At 66.1% G+C, this 11,812-nt stretch overlaps 1 long non-coding RNA gene across 1 annotated transcript; it reads right to left on the bottom strand.

Annotated features, from left to right (window-relative positions):
* Nucleotides 1-8,916: 8,916 nt before the first annotated feature.
* On the bottom strand, nucleotides 8,917-11,567 carry LOC116638859. Its single transcript, XR_004300718.1, has 5 exons — nucleotides 10,192-11,567; nucleotides 9,978-10,103; nucleotides 9,783-9,900; nucleotides 9,577-9,705; nucleotides 8,917-9,491 (listed from the first exon to the last, which is right to left on the bottom strand). It is a non-coding gene; the product is annotated as an uncharacterized LOC116638859 (long non-coding RNA).
* Nucleotides 11,568-11,812: the final 245 nt, after the last annotated feature.

The raw sequence follows: 11,812 nt of genomic DNA, 5'->3' as shown, positions 1-11,812 counted from the left end.
CCAAGGTGACCCTCAGGCTGGACATGGCACGGGGGCCTTGACTTGAAGTTGGTGAGGCCGGTGAGAGGCCACCTGCTCCCCCCAGGGGCAGGCACAGTGCCCTTTTCCCCACTTGGTGTGGGCTGACCCTGACCCCCAGGCCCCCAGGGGGGCCCAGCCCCACCGGCCTTGTTTGAGCTCGGAGGTCAGTGTCCTGGGACTTTGCCTGGGGGGTGCATCCCAGAACCCACACACTAGGCCCCTCTCTGTCCTGCCCACTCTGCCTGGCCTGGGGGGTGGGCGGTGGGAGGTGGGATTTGACAGGTAGGCCAGCCCTCCTCTGCAGGTTCAGCTGGGGAAGGCTTTCACCTTCCAGAAAGTTCCTCCTGCTTCTTTGTGCCTGCCCCATAGCCCGACCCTCACACTCCGGGGCTGTCTTCTTACTGGTGCACAACCCCCCATGGAGGGTGGGCTCTTCGGCCTTGGGGGCCTCTAGTCGCCCCCACGACACACAAGCACCCATGCAGGATGGCAGAGGGCAGTAACCACGTGGGGTCTGAGCTGGCGTCCTGGACCTGGGCCCTGCAGGGCCCGCTGGTGGCTGCAGGTGCTCAGGACGCCCCTACACCTCTCTGCCTCAGTCCCCTCGTCTGCAGAGTGCGGGTGTCGAGAGCATCCCCCTTTGTGGGTCGTCCTGAGGAGGAAGGGCCCATTCGGGCGAGGTGCCCGGAGCCCCTGAGCAAACCGGTGGCTGAGTGGACCGTGGATATCAGCAGGACGTCACTTCTATTAGAGATGTGTCTCTCTGAGTCCTCCTTGCCTAGAGGGGACCCCGAGGTCACAACACACTGCCCTCCTAGCAGCTGGAGGCCAGAGCGCCCCGCTCATGCCCCGTCCGCCCAGGGCCACCTGGGAGCACCTCCGGGGGCACCCCCAGTCTGGAATGACCAGAGCCAGGAGGTAGAGAGGATTCGCGCCGGGCCAGATGGCTGCTCCCCTGGGGTCTGACTGGCTGCTCGCCTCCCCGGACAGTGGTCAGCTCAGCCTTCCAATAAGACAGAGGGGGAATACGTGTGTGGTGGACAGCAGGGACGAGGGGCCAGAGGAGCAGAGGGAAACCACGTGCCAGATCAGCAGTAGCACCCAGACTGGCCGGCAGGTGGGCAGCCTCTGTCTCCCAGGAGCCGGGCCCACAGGGCCACAGGGCCACTGGAAGGCCTTCCCAGAGGAGTCAGTCTGTCTTTCCACGCAGCCCCTGCAGGCCTGTCTTTCCTCCAACCCTCTCTCTGTTTTCTCTGCGTGCAGGGTTCTCGGGAAGCAGCCGTGCAGGCCCTCCCCACCGTTCCCCGTGGCTTGACCCGGGGGGAGGCAGGGCTTACAAGTCCTCTCGAGATGCACGCCTGCCCCCAGAGTCATGGGAACCCTGGCCATCCGTGGAGACCCTGCTGCCACCTTGGAAGTGATGGGCCATTTGCTGTTGGCCGTGATGGATTGGCCGCCTTCTCTTGAGCAGGCAGAGCCCACAGAGTGCTGGCCGGCCGGATCTGTGGGGCACCCTTTCCGACACGCGCCGTGAGCACAGACGGGGTGGCCGAGGAGGCGTCCGGAGCCAACCTGGGTCTTTGGGAAAAGTCAGAACAGACGCAGACATGCCTGCGTGCCTCTTTACCGGCCCAGCAACAGAGCCAGGCCAGAGAGGAGGGCACCCCAGGGCGGTGGGGGCCCCAGGAATTGGGGACCGCAGGCCAGAGTGTGCAGACGGACCGAGGGGGTGCACAGGGGAAGCCTGGAGCCTGCATGGGGCCGAAACCAGAAGGGGTGTGTGTCTGGAGCACGTTCTTGGGTGACAGCTCCGTGAAGGATGGTGGGGGAGCGGGGAGGTCTGGGGCCCGTCCTGACCCGTAGGATTGCTCTAGACTGGGCAGCCTGTGGCCCGCCAGCCAGCCTCTTCCTATTCGACCCCAGGGAAGACCCCGCCAGGGCTGAGCATATAGTATCCATCAGCTCGGCTGGGCCCAGCACCCAGCTCGAAACAGGAAGTCTGGGGGGCCCCTCGGGCCGCCCCCGCCATGCCCACGGTGGCCCGGGGTGGGCAGGCGTGGGACGTCTGAAGTTCCATTTCCTCCGGATCCCGTCCAGATGTCCTTCCCTTCCCACCCAGCCCCCACAGCCCCCCCCCCACCCTTCTCCCCACAAGCATTTGCCCGTGACATGCATATAATGTAAGCCCTTAATCCTATTGTTCCAGCCTCCCTCCCATGTCTGCCACCCTCCTTCCGCCTGTCACTGACATCCGTGAACTGTCTTCAGCTGGCAGCCCCTTCAGCAGGGGCCATACCCACCCAAATCACAGGACCCGTGAGCTTTGGCCTTAATTAGGTTGTCTCATGACGGGATCCCGCATGTGGGAGGCTAATACTCTGGGACCCTCTCAGGAAGGGGGGCTGCTGAGGCTGTCCCCACACCACACAGGCCCAGCAGGGCTGCCGAGCACAGGGGCCTGGCTTGCAACCGTCCCCCACCCTTCCTCCCGGAACTCCATGCCGACGGGGCTGGGGGCTGGGGGCTGGGGGTTCCGGAAGGGGAGCCTGAGGCAGCGGGCCTGACCTTGACCCTGGGCTGCCCCTCGCCCCCACCCCCCCACCCCCGGCTCTGTGCCCACTGGGAAAACAGCAGCTTTATCTCTGCCGCCTCCCGAACTGCAAACAGCCACGTGTCCCTTGGGGGCCACTCTTGGCACACATGCCCTCTGCCCCACGGCCTAGGGTGAGGTCATTCACCTTCGGATGGGGGGCACTGGGGACTGGAGGCTCCAGGCCTGTGGCCCCAGGAGGGCAAGTTCGCTGCCCGGGGGCTGGGGGCAGACCCTGTTGCAGCTCTGACGGGTGGGACCACCCGTGGGGGCCCGCTGATTGGCTAAAGAGATGGGCAGGGGCTGAGGTCTGGAGGATGGGCAAGGGGTCAGCCCTGAAAGGGCTGTGGGAGGGGGGAGGACACAAGGAGCCAAGGGACCCTCCTTTGTCACCCCCCTTCCTTAGTGACAGAGCTGGATGAACAGGAAGCTAGCAAGGGAAAACAGGGCAAAGGGCAGTGGACCCCTCCCCCCTTCCCTCCTCCCTCTCTCCCTACCCACCAGCGCACAGGGACCCCAAGTTCTCCAGGGCACCCTGACCATTGCCATGGCCCCCTGGGGTCGCCTCCTGCCCCCAGACCCTCCTGCCCGGCCTCCTTTGCTTTTCCAAGCCAACTCATCCCGTCTGGGCCCCAGGAATTTCTTGGAAAGGGGCCGTGACCTGGGGGGGACAGTAACTTAAAAGCAGAGCCCCCAGCAGGCAATGTGGCGGAGTGGCAGCAAGGGTGTGGCCGGAGCGCGCTCCCCAGCGGGCCCAGACGCGGGTGGGGGAGCCCATGCTGGCACCCCAAAGTCCTGCCTGTCCCCCAGCCCCAGGCCTCACCAGGCTCTGTGGCCTGCTGGACACAGGGGTCCCTCTGTGAAGAGAGGCCCCTCCTGCGTCCCCATCATATGCAGTGCTTCTGGGGAGCAAGGGTGTGGAGTCGCATCCTGCCCTGGCCATGTCCCGGACCCCCTGCCGTCCTCCTGGTGATGGGGGCTGGTGGGGGTCTGGCTGCAGGGAGCAGGCCAACGCGGGAGGAGGCCCCAGGAGACGTGGCGGGAAATGTCCCTGCTCCCGGGGGTCCATCGGGCTGGGCGGGCAGCGGTCACCATGTGGCTCTTCCAGTGGCCTGTGGTCCCAGGATGGCAGTCAGCCAGAGCTTGGGGGCAGGAAGGGGAGCCCCTCTGGCTTTTCTGAGGTCTTGGGGGGCTGGCCCAGTGGGTCCCTCCTCCTCAGCGCTCAGCCTGAGACCCTCCCAGAGGCCGTGCTCTGTCCCCCACCGCACAGCCAAGCCACAGGCCCTGGGAGGGACCAGGAGGTGGAGGCCAGGCCCACGGCCCCCCATGCTTTCTGGTGGGGATGTGGGGGGCTTGGGGGTGGGTGGAGGAGCAGGCTGTGCAGGACGCCGTGGCATGGTGGCCACCCCCAGACCCCAGAACAGTGGGCTAGTGTGTGGGCCGGGGGTGGGGCGCGGGGCGGAGGCCGAGCAGGTCCGTCCTGCTCCATAAACCCCGAAGGACGCTGTTGACACAGGGGTGATGTCACTGCCGACCAATGGGGAGCCCGTCGGGGGCTCTGTGTGTGCTGCTCTTCGTGCCGTGGGCCCCGCCACGCACGGGGCGTGATCTGAAAGCCACCTGAATAAACCCAAGGGGCCCCTGCTCTCCCCCTGGGCCCCGTCTCCTGCACGTCCCACCCAACCCACTGCCGGCCCGGGAGAGGCAGGGGCCAGGAGGGGAGGGCAGGGGTGGGAGGAGGCCTCGCGCCTGGGCTGTGCTCTCCGCCAGACGTGTGGCCCCCACAGTCCTGTCCCCCACCCCCACCCCTAAGCCCCAGAGCCATGCCTCCGTCCTCCATGGCCCCTGGGGATCATGGCTCCCCAAGGCCAGACAGGGGGCCAGCTCCTAGGAGCATCTGTGCCCCCAGGCCTGCCCTGCCTGACACCCTCCAGTGCATACCCTGCCTGGGGCCTGGCTGGGCGAGGCAGCTCCATGCCCCCAGGCACCTCTGCGCCCCCGTGTCAGGGCTCCGTCAGGGCGGGCAGCCATCTGCCCCAGACCCCTGGTCGTCTGTCCTTATCTCTCATCCCTGACCACAGAGTCCTTCCCTTCCTCCTCCCCGCCCTCTGGGCTGCAGACCAGACCCACGGGTTCCCAACACTGCTGCCCATCCGTCACCCCCACCCTCAAACCCCCGGGGGCCTATCTTCCGACAAGGCGCAAGGTAAATGCTTCGTCGGGCTTCTTGCCCCCATCCCCCACGCCCCCCCCCACCAGGCACCAGCTCCTCGGGCCCTCCCGCCCAGCCTCCCACCCCAGCAGATGGGTTTCTGCAAAGTGTGGGACCCCTGGGGGGTCCACACAGTGCCCCCACCACCCCTTCTCAGCCCTGCACCCACAGCTGCCTCCCGGCCCCGGGACAGGCGTCCGCGGGGCCTTGGCGTGTACTGGTGTGTGCGAGCTCCGGGCAGGAGCAGGGACAGGGGCCCCTGCGCTTGGCGCCCATGTCTGTTTACTGGTCCAGCCCCAGGCCCGCGCCGCCCCCCGAGGACCCGGCTGCCCGCCTGTGTCCGGCCAGGTGTTTGGTGATGGAGCACGGGCTCCCGGAGGACAAGGCCCTCACTGTCTGCTTTATGTAGGCGCAGTGCTGACAAGGGGCAGAGTACCCACAGTGACCGCTTCCAGGAAGTGGCTCGGGGCGGTGGGGGCTGCCGAGGAGCAGGCCCCTTCCCAGCAAGCCGGCCTGCAGGTGGGCTTCCAGGAAGGGGCCCCCTCGGGGTCCCCTCACCCCTGGAAAAGGGCCAGTCACGTCACCAGGTGCAGGCTGGGGAGAGGTGCAGAGAAGGGAGGGAAGGAGTCAGAGAGGGAGAGGTGGAGAGGCAGGGGCGGCCTAGTGTGGAGACCGCAGCCTCGGGGGAGGCCGAGCTAGCGAAGCTCCTTCCAGAACTTTCCATCCCCCTCTGCGGGTCACACCATCTCTGCCGGGGCCCCCTGCTCTCTGGGGCTTCTCGGGTACACACACACACAGACCCTGAAAACAGGAAGGTGGTGGGGAGCCAGCAGAAGGACACCCTTCGGATGGGGTCCCCGCCACGACCAGTGGCTGAGCCTCCTGTCCCCCTGATGGTGAGGGCTGCACGGGGCCTCCGGCCAGGGCCCCCTGCCCCTCCGCTCTGGGAAGAGGGAAACCATTTGTCTTCCCTGGGGCCTGTGGTGGGAGCGAGGGACCCACCCTCTGCCCGGCCCAACCCTGTGTTTTTTTTTGTTTTGTTTTTTAGACTTCCCAGGGTGTATTGTAGTGAGACCCCAAATGTCATGTTAGGCCTGTTCAAGAGTTCATTTCCTTTGTATTGTTGGAATTTTTTCTGCCCCCATTCAGTGGTATGACAAGTGTCTTGACTCCGCCCCGCCCCCCAGCTGTCCATAATCCCTGCCTGAAAGTGGGCTCTTGGGTCATTAAATCCGTGTGGAGACACAAGCCTCACAAAGACACAGGACACACACACAGCAGGGCTCAGATGTCCACCCTCCGGGGACAACCGGCCCCCACATGGGGCTGGGCCACACAAAAGCCAGCAGACCCCACAGAGCGCCCCAAAGCGGACAGGGCCCCGTCCATGCCTCCAGCGCCCCAAACAGAGGCTCACTCACGGGACTGGGGACGTGTGCCACCCAGGGCGGCACAGGCCGGGAGCACGCAGCCAGCTGCCTGAGCCCGTGCACGCAGGGCCACGCGGGCCACGAGGGACGTGCAGACACACAGACTCTCACCTGTGGACACGGGGATGGGGGGTCTCAGGGACCCCCGCTTGTTGAGACTTGTTCCCTCAATGCTGGATGATTGGCTCAGCTGGGGAAGGGTCCGAGTTGAGGACCCCCTCCCCCAGTTTTGTTCCCCCCCACCCCGCGGGGCCTCCGGTGCGGTGGGGGTGGAGGGCCGGCCAAAGCCCTGGGCTCAGTCTTCCCCAGACCTCCCCCGCACCTTTGCTGCGCACCGCCCCCCCCCCCCCCCGCCCCCCGGCGCCCGCCCGTGCCGTGCCGGGGAAGGGGGGAGTGAAATCCAAGCCCCTGTTTGCTGGAGACACTTAACTCAGCGCAGGGGCATTTTGAAAGCGCCTCTGGGTGGCGGGGGCGCCGGGAGCCTGTCTGACAGCCTCTGGAGCCCCTTCTCTAAAAAGCAGGAAATCGGGTTGGGCCAAAGGTAAACACATTCCAACCTGGCTGTCCCTGCTCCATGGAGGGGCTCTGTCAGCGTGGGGGCGGCCACCTCTGTTTTCCCAGTCCCTGGGCGAGGGGGGGCTCGTGACCTGTTTGCCGAGCCTTGGCCTGCGGATCCTGCCCCAGCTGCTTCGGTCCAGCCCACAGCGGGCAGGGGACAGGCTGCCCCTCACCTCTCCTGCACGCCCTGGCCCCTGGCCCTCCCCGCACGCTCTTCCCTCCTGGTCCTGCAGCCCCAGAGCAGAGCAAATGGGGAGGGGTGCAGGCCCGGGGCGGCCCCAGCCCTGTGCATTCAGAGGGGACAAGGGGCATGGCCGTGGGCAGCCCTGGGGGGACAGAGGCAGGCCCGGCACTAGGGGCCCCAGGCATTCTCCCCCAGGTGGGTGTGGAAAGGGGCGACCTCACCCTCCCGCATTCCAGACCAGATGCACTCCGGTTCCCAAGTAGGCCTCGGGCCCCAGGTCAGAGTGGAAGTGTGCTTGTGACTCACGCCCCAGGTGACAGGAGACCGCAGTCCCCAGGCACGGGCCCCACTGACTTCGGGGGCTCAAAGGATGGCCCACCCTTTCCTGGGGCCCACGCTCCCTGTGTTCCCCAGAGCGTCCCTCTGGCTTCTCCCACCTGCGCTGGCCACACCACCATCCCCCCAGCGCCCCGGGAAGCTGGCCCAGGTGAACAGAGCTCCAGCAGAGACAGGTGTTTATAACAAGGGCCGTTTACAGACCTCACTCCACACCTAAGGGACCGGCGCCTTCATCTCACGGGCCGGTGGGCCTGGAGACAGACACGGCAGCCCGTCACTGAGTGCTGCCCCCGGCCCCGGGGCGCCTCCGGGGGATGGCGGAGGTGCTCGGGAGACCCGGAGGGCCCCGCGCGAGGCCTGCTGGCCACCTTCCTCCCTGGTGTCCACCCGCCTGATGTGGACCCAGAAATCCTGAGGGCCCCACTCTTGGTCTGGTGGGAGGGGCGGGGGTCCCAGACACGTGAGGACAGAGGGGAGTCTGGCGGGGATCTCGTGGGGGCGGCACAGCGCCGTGGGCCCAGGTCAGGGCGGCCCAGGAAAGGCTTGGTGCCTCTGCCATCCGGTCTTTGTCAGCCGGCCGGACCAGGGGTGAGGACCCCAGCCTCATCTCCACAAGCTGCCCCCTCATGCTCCCAGCGTTCGCACCCCCAGAGGCAGAGGGCTATCAGCCTGGGGTCCCCAGCCCAGCTGCTGTCTCGCATGGGGACCCCAGCCGCAAGCTCCTGGGGGCTGCACTTGCAAGCCAGGCACAGACCGAAGGCCAGACGCCAGCAGGACATGGCCCCTCACTCATCCTTCACCTACGTCCCCGCCCGCCTCCCCTTCTCTGCTGCTTCAATCCAAGCCCCCCACCCCCCGCCCCTCCCTGGGGCAGCCAAATTCTGTAGATGAGAGTGGCCAGCCCTCCCTGGCCTGGGCTGCACGGCCCAACCCAACCACATGGCAAGCCCACTCCCCTAGATGATTCTGCAGACGAATCTCCTAGACCAAGGGTCAGGGGCAGGGGCTCAGGGAGGCCCAGGGGTGTCGTCCCTGAGCCAGTTAGTGCGGCAGGACAGAGCTGAGGGAGACTCGGTGTTGTCTGGCTTCTCTCCCATTGCTGAGAACTCCCTCGGCCACCCCCACCCTCCCACCCCTCCCTGCAGGGGCCCTGGCCCCACAGACCCCTCCCTGGGCCTCACCCCATGTCTCCCTCCCTCTGTCACCCCACCCCACAGGCCCCTCCCCGTGTCATATGCCCTTCCCTGCCCACCCCTCCTCATCCACCCCCACCCACCCCCACCCCCATGATTCCTCCTCGGCCATAGGCCATAACAGCTTCCTGTCTCATGTGCACCCCCAGGTCCCCTCCCCTTCTGTGTGCCTCACCTCACCTCATCCCTGTGCCCCTCCCCGCCCTGTGACTCCCCCTCTGTCCCTGCGCCCCTCCCCACCACGTACCTCTCCCCACCTTTCGCCCTTCCCACTCTTTGTGGCCCCCCACCCCGTTCCCATATGCCTTTTTCATGTCCCCTATCCCATGCCCCCCCCCATGCCCATCTCCCCCACCCGCAGGCAAACAGCTCAGATTCCAGAGTCCCTGAGACAAATTGCTGTAACTGTGTTTATTGATGAGTCCAAGGCTTCTGGTGAAGCCCTGGTGGGGAGGGGCACAGAGCGAGCGGCTCTACAATGGAATTGCTTCAAGGTCTGCTCGGTGTTAGGAGCTTCCAGACTAGGCAAGGGGGGGTTGGGGCCTCACACGCTCGGCCGCACCCGGGCACCCCCAGAGGTGGACGGCAGGCGGGCGCCGCAGAGGCCAGGCACACTCAGCAGTTCGCTTGCACACTCGCTCGGGGACTCAAGGCCAGTTCCACGACTCCAAACCAGTGCAAACGACTTAGTGCAAATTGAATTCAGGAGGGACGGGGAAACAGAGTCATGGCGGCTTTGAGTCTCCCGGGCAAAAAGGAAAGCAAAGAAAGGAAATAAGAGAACAGAGAAAAGGAAGAAGAGAAGAAGGGTGAGGGGCGTGGGGGCGTGGCGGCTGGTGGTCGCCTGGCCACGGCAGGGTGGCCACGGAGATGAAGTTGCCAGGCGGGGGGGTGACGGACGCCACAGGGGCTGCTCATTGCTGACGGTGGTGCTGTCAGGCTGATCTCGTTCCTTTAGCTTAACCTGTAGAGAGTGAGCGACAAGACACATGAGTGGGGCCAGGCAGGGTGGCCGGGGAAGCTTCCGGAACAAGGGCGCCCGCACTCACCTTCCAGAGCCGATTCCTGAGTCAAGTAGTGTAGTGGTTCCAGAATGCAGCATATTCTTGAGTCAGAGCTAGAAGGACTTGAAGAAGTCCCGGTTCCAAGGCCCAGGCATGAGCTGGGTAGCACCATTTCTGCGGGCGGGGAGAGAGTCAGTGCCCGGCACTGGGGCCCGGGCCCGCTCCCCCGGGGTGGCCGGGGGGCTCCTCACCTTGTCATTTGGAGGGTTCTAGAGGTCCAGAGAGCAGCAGTGTGTTGACTCCTTCAGGAAGGCAAAGGAACGAGACCCGTAGGTGTTCTGACTCCCCGCGGTACCAGCCTGGAATGTTCTACGGAAGAAAGAGTGCTCATGAGTGCTTTGCGGGACGGTTGGCCTGGAGGGGCCGAGCCTCACGCCTGCACTTACCAGGAAGGCCGGACGGCAGCACGTCCATCCTCACCGTCACACCGGACCACGTCATACCCCTCTGAGCGCAGCCTCGCGCCCGGCCTTCGGTGGCTGGAGGGCACGTCACCCATACTGGAGACCTGGCTGTGGGGGTGGAGACGGCGGCTGAGTGGGCGCAGAGAGCTGGGGGCGGGCTGGTGTTGGGCCCGGCGCCAGCAGGCTGGGCACTCACCCCTGTCTCCAGTCTGAGCCTGGAGGCACCGATCCCTGCTCCGTCGTTGCCCGCAGGGGCCCGCCTTGGCCTCGGGCTCCGGAGGCCAGTGCTTCCCCTGGCTCGCCGCCAGGCTCCCGCTCTTCACCCCTGCCTGCGCCCCGACCCCCCACCAGAGCTCCATTCACTCCGCCCCAACCTCCTTGCCTAGTCCGGCCTCACCAGTGCCCTTGACTCCCCTGGACGCTGTCCTGTCTGCCATGCCAGACCCAGGGCTGAGCGGTGAGGGCATACGGCGTCACCAGGTACACCCTGGGCCCTCTCCCGCCAGCGCCTGGGTCGCAGTGCCACGTGGGAACGACCGTCCGCAGGCCGGGCCCCCAGCAGCCTCCTTGCTGCAGAAATCTCTCTGGAGCCCGTACTGCAGCCGCCGCTCCCTCCGGGTGACGTCCTTCTGCGGGTCTCCCCGCGCACTGCTCCTTCTCTCCCGCTCACCAGCCCTCGAGGCTCCGACTCGGCCTTGGGAGGCCCGTGCCGGAGCCGCTCCTGGACCTTCTACTAAATGAATTTCGGTGGGTGAGATGTAGTGACGGCTGGGGACCCTGCTGCGTCCTGAGTCCCCACCTCATCCTGTGCGACCCAGGCCTGGTGCCCCCCACAAGCTGGATCCCCTCAGCCACCTGTCACCTCCCGCGCTGGCAGCCCTGCCTCATCTCCCGCCCGCTCTCTTGAAATGCCCGTTCTGCCTGGGAAGGGCGCACGGCCCCCCCCAGCCTGCACAGTCCCAGCTCCCCCTGAGACAATGTCACCTGTCCTGACCGCCCTCCTTCGTCCTGCCGCTCTGCCAGGAGGTCAGCCACCTCTCCTTGCTGCTCCTCGCTCCCTGCAACCTCCTCCTTGCAGAAGGCCAGCGAAGCAAGGCCCAGGGAGGGGAGGGGACTCACCTGGCCAACAGACCGCTGTCCTCACTTACCCACGGCTGCCAGCAACAGCCCAACTGCCCCAGGTCCTGGGCGAACCCCTCACCAGCTCCCCTTGTCCACCAGCCGCCACGACCTGAAACCAAAACTGACCGGGATGAATGTCTGGCTCCCCCTTCTGCCCTCTACACCCCCAGCTTGGGCCCACCGCATGCCATGCCGATGTCACCCAGACTCCAAGACACCTGGGACCCCACGCCACACTCCCGCCAGGTGCCCACCAGCCCTGCCCAAGCCAGCCCCTCAACCCTCGGCCACTCCTGCCAGACTCCAGATTTCCAAGGTGATCCTTGGCCCACTCAAGCTTCCCTACACCCTGTCCCCATCTTCCCCTGGTTGCCCCCAGTACCCCACGCTTCCCTGGTTACCCCTCGGCACCCCCGCTTCCCCAGTTTCCCCCGAACCCCCCCATCCCACCCCACCCACCACCCCCTCCCACACCCTGCTCTCCGGCCCTAGCCCGGGCTTTTTCTAACTGGGGTGGCCCCGCCCAGAATTCCCGCCCCTGCCCTGCCAGCCAATCAGAGTGGGGACCGTGTTCGGGGCCACCGCAAGGCCCACCTCCGCCCCAGACCGGTCCAGCGCACGTTCCTCACCCGTCCCAGAATTCTCCAAAGACGGCATTCTCCACACCCCTGCACTGGTATCCCATAGACAGGGCC

This window comes from Phoca vitulina, unplaced genomic scaffold (genome assembly GCF_004348235.1).
Source record: "Phoca vitulina isolate PV1807 unplaced genomic scaffold, GSC_HSeal_1.0 scaffold16, whole genome shotgun sequence".
NCBI classification, from domain to species: domain Eukaryota; kingdom Metazoa; phylum Chordata; class Mammalia; order Carnivora; family Phocidae; genus Phoca; species Phoca vitulina.
The sequence above is the reverse complement of the archived record's forward strand: the minus strand, read 5'-3'. Positions and strand labels throughout refer to the sequence as shown.